The sequence below is a fragment of the Chenopodium quinoa genome, unplaced genomic scaffold (assembly GCF_001683475.1).
Source record: "Chenopodium quinoa cultivar QQ74 unplaced genomic scaffold, ASM168347v1, whole genome shotgun sequence".
Taxonomy (NCBI): Eukaryota; Viridiplantae; Streptophyta; class Magnoliopsida; order Caryophyllales; family Amaranthaceae; genus Chenopodium; species Chenopodium quinoa.
The window spans coordinates 692,023-699,747 of record NW_018745413.1 but is presented as its reverse complement, the minus strand read 5'-3'; the positions used below and the strand labels follow the sequence as shown (position 1 = coordinate 699,747).

The window sequence follows — 7,725 nt, the reverse complement described above, 5'->3', positions numbered from 1 at the left end:
TCACACACTTACACCATGATCATATCAAGGGATCTCCAATGCTCATCCCTATTCACTTAGAACTAGAAAATCCGTCCTTTTTAGACGTTTTTCAAGCTATTTTTCGACGCTAAAAAGCGTCGAAAATATGTGAGTCGAGAAAATTAAACGTCACAAAAAAGCGTCGCAAATCTCGACGCTTTAAGACGTCCAAAATTTTATACGAAGCGTCGTAATTTGCAGTTTTGGCACACTTTCTCAAGTTTATCGACGCTTTTTTGTGTCTGAAACCTCAAATTTGGCGACGCTTTATTGTGTCCATAGTCTCACATATTAGATGTTTTATATTTTTGCGACGCTTATTTCTGTCTATATTCTCATTGTTTGTGACTTTTTTTTTTTGTCCAGATTCTTTACAAAAATATCTAGAATATAATTACCAAAAAAATTATTTCACACTAAAAATTTACTAGTATATACTAGTATTACCAATAAATACACAGCAAAATTAAGCCAATTTTGTTATTGCATATAAATATGTTATAGTACATGGACAATATCTCATTGTAATGAGTTTGCTATTAGGTAGTACAAGAAATATAATTCCAACCTACACTTCACTCATGACTAGTACGTACTAGCTAGTGGAATAAATCTGCTCATTTCTTCAACAAAAAAAAAAAAAATAACTTCAATCAATCGATCTCCAATTAGCTCCTCCTTAATCTTCTTGCAAGGGGCGTAAAGCAAAGTTCATATTGTTTCGAATCATTGTTGGCCTTGAATACACAAAACACCCTTAGATGTTTGTAGATCCTCATCATCATGGACTAACAACATTAGCAACAATATTATGGAGCAACAACGCAAGATGGAGCTTGATCAGCATCCTGTAACAACAACATCAATCTTAAACACCACAAAAATGTAAAGTTGTTTCACAATAGCGATGAAAAAATCCTGCAACAGCAACAATATCGATTAAAAATGTAAAGCTCTTTCACAAAAATGTAAAGCTGTTTCACAACATCCTGAAACAACAACAATATTGATGAAAAATTCTAGTTAAACTAGAATCTGTTTCACAAAAATGTAAAGCTCAAAATTAAACACCACAAAGATCATGTCCAAGAAATGCAATTTACCATAGCTCTTCAGCAAAGTAGAGTTTTCAGCCTACAATTCTATGTAAGAAGCCAGTCTCTCAGTTAGGAAAATCTTGGAGTTCATGTAACAGTAACAGTGCCGTCCTCAAGCTGTAATACTCATGGCATGTCTAAACAAAAACAAAAGCAAAACACTACCCAAAATTAATAACAGTTCACAATAATGGGAACATAGGGAGCAGAAACAATTGGAACAAGCAAGCACTCCAAACAAGCAGCATAGTTATAACGAAAGCAATATTTGAACAGTAAATGCAAATTAATACAGCCAAAATAATGAAGCTGAGTATTTTAGAATCTAACACTAAATCTGAAATAATTCATCTGCAAATAACAAAAATATCAACATCAAGAACTCTTCTTATTCAGAAAATTGAATTCATCCCAGTTAAGTTGAGAAATCACCAATAATAAATCACATCAAAGAAAAAAATAGAAAGCAAAGTTTCATATCAGTTTCAGATATTACTACTCCCTAATCACCTATAAGTTTATTAAGCTACATAGCAAAAGCAAAACTATTACACTTATTTAATTAATTTAGAGAAAAAACTCTATGTATAAATAATATAAGGGTTAATTAGTGAGCATATTGAAATTTAAATATCAGTCAAATACAATCAAATTCCACCAAACTAATCACCTCGATCTTGTGGAAGCGAATCAAAATATAACTGCTCTATCCCATTAGAGTGATTAAGCCTAGTTATCTAAACTCAATACACAACAAATTACAAATTGATACTTAAAGCCTTTTCCAAATGAGGGATGAAATATTGTTCCTTTATTTGTGGACTGATTACAGATGAAGAAACTATCTCTCTGGAATCTCATTTTGCAAAAACCAAATATAAAAATAAAAATAAAAATACTTAAACAAGGATCTCATATCAAAGACAAACTTTTCACACAAAAAGGTACTGTAAACTTTTTTTTGTTTTTTTTACGGCGGGTTCTCATATCAAAGACCAAACTTTACACACAAAACAATATATTTATCACCTAATTATTATCACAAAACATTCAACCTGATGGCCATAGTTTGTGACAAAAAGAAACTGTAAACAAAAATGTGATAAAGCCATGTCCTAGGATTTAAAATAAATAAAAATAAAAACATACATCAATAGCATGCTGCTCTATTGGCAGCCCAAATGCATCCTATCGCATTGGGTGCTGAACATTGGGTGCATTGTTCATAAAGTCAGCCTGAGTAAGAAACTTAGTTCACTACCTAATAATACCATTGAGATATTTAACCATTTATAATCTAAATTACGAGTGACATCAAATTTCTAACTAGGGAGATAGTTTACAAAGATACCTAGTCATTTCTAATGTATGAGAAATCAAGCATTTCAAACAAAGATCAAGCAAGGGATCATGATAATCTACAACTCCTCAGCTCAATATACTACGGAGTAACGTTTTACATTTTACATTTCACATTTAACTCATGTCATCATTTTGTTGTATAAAATAACAATGCACTATTAATCCCACCCCTAATTTCTCGTTTCTACACAACAGTAGCTTTCTAGGGTGAAAGCGACGCCCATACAACAAATCGAGCTTCAAGGATTGTAACATAAAGTGAATATACAGTAAAAAAAAAAAAAATTAAAAAAAAACTTTCTATCACTACCTTAATGAACAATATTACAAGCTAAACCCAATTAAAAATATTGCACCAAGAAATGTCATCATCGGTATCAATCATTCTAATTTGCTGCAATTAAACCTCACTTGAAGAATGCATGCACTATACAGCAAAATAAAATCTACAAGTTCACTGCTAATTTCCATGATACATGTAGGCCATTTGTTTCATAGTGGAGCTTTGCATTTTCGCAAAAATTAAAACTAGAAAGAGGGCAATCATCTACATGGTGTTTCTGCAGTTTCTAGTTTAAATAAAGCTTATTAACGTCTGAACAATTACAGTGCATTTCAACCATAAACTGCAGTTTTCATGCAAGTTAATTCCTAAGACAAACCGGATAAATAATGCATCAATATATCTCTAAGACTCTAAATAATCATGTAAACAATATTTAAATTCCACTTTATTTTTTTCGAGAGTGGTTGTTTCTGCTTGTTCAATTTGGAGCCCCAAGTCCATTAACTTGCTTCCCAAAGAACTCAACTTTCCCACTATATCAATCACACCTTACCCACCCCAAGCTTTCTTCACCCCAGCTTCACAAGATTAAACTAACAACCACCTGATTAGTTAAATCCCAGAAAATTCAAGCCTAATCTACACAATTTCAGAGATAATAACACCCAACAGATCAAGAAAGAAGAGGGAATATCTCTGTTACTAGTTAAGTTACAAGGAATACGAAAACAAAGGATCATACTATCAGAACAATTATGAGATAACTAAAATGATAACTTTGACTCAATATATCTTAATTAATAACTCCAAGATATTGTAGCAAGCAGCGTCGGAAGTTGTGCGATGTGCAAGAGGTGGATCGGAGGAGACTGAAGCTATTAGTACAAAACAAAAATCGGGAATTTTTTTAATTGTACGAATTGAAGTACGAATGCAAAAATCGGATTATTTATAACACAAAGAATTGAAAATGAGAGGAAAAAAAGAAAAAAAAAATTGAACCTAGAACAACTTCAACAACATGATCTGGAAAAATTTGAACTTAAGATAAATTACTTTTAAAAATCCTAAAAATGTAAACTTGAGAGAGGAAAAAATTCAATACCTCTTATAATTAGACGATATTGGAGCATCATAGAAGCTTCATATTGAAAAATTATCTGTCCCATTGTAACACAATTTCAACCGATAAATCCCAAAGAACCAAAACAATCGGTAGAAAAACACAACATTAAAATAAATTTAGATTCAATTGAACAAAAAGAAACCACATATCAAGATAAATAAAAGAAATTTCAGTGAGATATAAGCAAAAAACTAGCAAAATCAATCGATAACAACAGCAAGGATGTTACTACAACATGAATTGAGTTGACGATATTGACGAAGAGATGCGATTTTCACAGTTTTCTAGCCGAATTCACTGAATCTCGATGTCTTTAGAGATGAAATGTGAATATTGGAGAAGGGTTGGCGGCGAATTAGGCTTCGTTGTGAAAGAATCAGAGAGTTTACAGGGGTTATTTTGTGTAGAAGGGCGGTTAAGTTTTGAGTGGGCTGAAAATTATGGTCACGTGCAAAGCATGTAGAATCCTCGATGCCTTTCATTGTCCACAAATTTCTAGACTAGAAAATGCGTCGACTAAACACGGAGTTTACAATTTCATGTTGACGCTAAGAGGCCAGCGTCGAGAGTAAACCGTCCAGAAATCACGGGATTTGTAGTAGTGAGCATAAAAATATAAAGATTCAAAAACGAGGTTGCACACCTTGAGGGCTTATCTAGGGTCTTGAGCCTTTATCCCCTTCTTCTATAACCTTTAGCCTAACCACGTTACAACCCTTAAAAGACCTTTTTGAGGTATACACACTTGTGCGAGGTTCGGCTAGAGCTACGTTCGGCCTGATTCCTAACGGATACGTAGGCAACCTCACATCAAGGTGCAGCCGTAATAAAAATGCATTCATATTCACATTCACACACTTACACCATGATCATATCAAGGGATCCCCTGTGCTCATCCTTATTCATTTAGAGCTAGACTTGAGGGCTTGATCCCTACATCATTAGCTTACCTAGCCTAAGAGTCACCACCATTTGAGTCTTTTCAATAATATATTTTCCCACACACTTAGCTCTTGCGGCCTAACTTTAGTGTCACTATCACACACATCACGCATACATGACCAAATATATTTCCCTTAGGAACCCTTTGTCATGAAATCTTAACGCTGAAGCATGCTTCGTCAAAATTACTCATAATTGTCATTGCATCACGAAGCATGAAGTGCTTAGCCTCCGTGCCTAAGTTACCCAAATGCTTTCATCATTGAGTCAACAGTTGAGATAGCCTAGGATGAATTAATCCTTGAACCTTGAGAGATAGTATCAAACAACATTTGACTAAGCTCATTCAACATGCATCTTCAAACTTTTGATTTTCTTTTTCACGTCTTTCTTTTTCGGGAGAAAGTCGGTACCCTCCACAAAATTAACGGAAATTTTTTGCTTTTTTGCATTTTTCGAGTCGCACGATCACATTACAATGCACACACTTCGAGTCGAGTCAACCTCGAGTTAGTCAATCACGGAGAGTCAAGTTTATACCTTGAGTCGTGTCAAGTCGATGAGTCAATCAATGCTAAACCTTAGGTCAACCCTAAGATAATTAAAGAAATTGGTAAAGTTATATAGTCAAAATAGGTACAGGTGCAGCAGAACAGGGAAGACCCTATCACAGCGTTCGGCGACAGAGTCAATTCTTGGCGCCAGAGATATTTCAGCAGCGACAGAGCTCGAAGCCTCTTAGAAAGGTGATTTCGACTTCATACAGCAAATTTAGGTTCCTTGGTGCGCCAGTTAACCCCTATAAGCAATTTGACATGATTAAGTAGTTAGTTTGATTACAATCACAATAAGTGGTCGACCTGATGAAAGATCGTCTCACTTAGCTTGAAGCGCCTAAGAATTGGCTCATCACGGAAGCACCGACATACTGGTTTTAGCGGAATAAAGTTCAGGCGAGCTTTAGAGATTGACAAACGTTGGTCTTCGGAAATTTTTTTCTTCAAGACATTATCGCAACAAACGTTCAAGTACCGAAGCTCTATTATTCAGAGACGCATGAACATTTCCATCAGAAGCTCTTTTGCTCCAGAGACGGGTGGGCATATCATCAAAGATCTTTTGTTCAGAGACGCGTGGACATTTCATTCAAGCTCTTTTGCTCCAGAGACGCGTGGACATTTCATTCAAGCTCTTTTGTTCAGAGACGCGTGGACATTTCCTATTTTCAAGCTCTTTTGTTCAGAGACGCGTGGACGTTTCCTATTTTCAAGCTCTTTTGTTCAGAGACGCATGGACATTTCCTATTTTCAAGCTCTTTTGTTCAGAGACGCGTGGACGTTTCCTATTTTCAAGCTCTTTTGCTCAGAGACGCGTGGGCATTCTATTATTAAACACTTCGTTCATAGACGCGTGGACACATCATTCAGAATATCATATCAAAAAGAAGCTCTTTGTTCAGAGGCACGTGAACATATCAAAAGAAAGCTCTTTTTTAAGAGACGAGTGAACATTGAAACAACAAGGTGGTGTTCCCTAGATTATGGAGAGTTGTCACAAACAACTGAGGGTTGTTTCAAGAGAAGCAATCTTCGATAGTATTCCCTTGGACGTGGAATATTATCAATGCGAATGGAGATTGTTTCCAGAGAAGCAATCTTCGATAGTGTTCCCTAGGATGTGGAGTACTATCATTGCGGAGAGGATGGTTTCAGGCGAAGAAATCTTCTAATTTGGGAGCAGTTACAGGCGTAGCGGTTTTCAAGAGGGATGTCATTCTCTAGCTTGCAGGAGGTCATCAAAACAACAGTAAAGCGGCAGCAAATCGGTTACTTTCAGAGACGTGTGCTTGACGGTGCAAGATACGCGTTTCTTAACTCTTCTATTTGTTTAACTAACGCTAGTTTTGCAGGTATCGGCGTTGCAAGATTGATTTAGGATCGCAGAACGTTCTGAATCATTTTCCGTCCCTATCGATACTTTGGCTTTTGTTTTTCGAAACTTGCGTTTCTCCAAACTTAGTCAAAGTGGGGGCTTCTGTAGACACTCATTTGTGTCTCCCCAAAACCAAAACCAGTAGTGAGTACCTTTCGCGTCGAATCATAATCGAATAAAACGAAAGTGTTGAAAGGTCTAGTGTTGCGGATAGTTTTATTTCTTTTCTCTTCTCTCTGTTTTTGAAAACTTTATTTTAAGAAAACAGCCAATCCAGTTTGGTTGGTCCATGATATGGGTCCAATAATAGTGTATTTTGATGGGGCTTGAAAAGACCTTTCCAACGATATATTATAAGCCCAATTCCAATGATTATTGAGGAAGTTATGGTCAATTTACTAAACTGGGCCCGGTTTGAGCTCTACGTACGGCCCAATGATCTAGGGGAGGGCCGAACATTAGGAATGGTTTCAGTCTTCTAGAATCTTCTAGAATGTTCTTTTCATTCCTAATTCAATTAGCATTGATAAGTTGACTTTGTTGACTTTTCAGAGTTTTAATCAAAATCAAATAGCATTTTCGAAGAAATTTTATTATTTTATCCTCCAGTACAGTAAACTTATCGGATTTTCGAAAACGCGTTAGAATCAAGACTGGCGTCCAAACCCAGGCCTTGGTGCCTGGAACCAGGCTTGGCGCCAGGCGCTAGCCACTGGTGCCTGGCGCCAGCTAGCCAGGGTTGGCGCCAACCTCGTTTTGCGTGCGTCAGACTCTGTTTTGTTAAATTATCTTTTTTGGCTGATTTTCTCTATAAATATCGTATTAAAAATTCCGTTTTGATTCACCTACAATCATTAATTCTCTAATTCTCTCTTTAATCATACACCAATTCTATTCATTTGCAAGCTTTCATCAACAATCATTAATTCTTTAGCATTCTTCCATTCATCTCTTTCTTA

General features: G+C 35.9%; 1 long non-coding RNA gene across 3 annotated transcripts; it reads right to left on the bottom strand.

The window, feature by feature from the left end:
- Positions 1-475: 475 nt before the first annotated feature.
- LOC110713366 lies at positions 476-4,386 on the bottom strand. 3 transcript variants are annotated; one of them, XR_002509891.1, is made up of 4 exons: positions 4,128-4,323; positions 3,872-3,926; positions 1,125-1,255; positions 476-869 (listed from the first exon to the last, which is right to left on the bottom strand). It is a non-coding gene; the product is annotated as an uncharacterized LOC110713366 (long non-coding RNA). The 3 variants fall into 3 exon arrangements; XR_002509892.1 differs by having other exon boundaries at positions 1,125-3,641; positions 3,872-4,386; XR_002509890.1 differs by having other exon boundaries at positions 3,872-4,317.
- Positions 4,387-7,725: the final 3,339 nt, after the last annotated feature.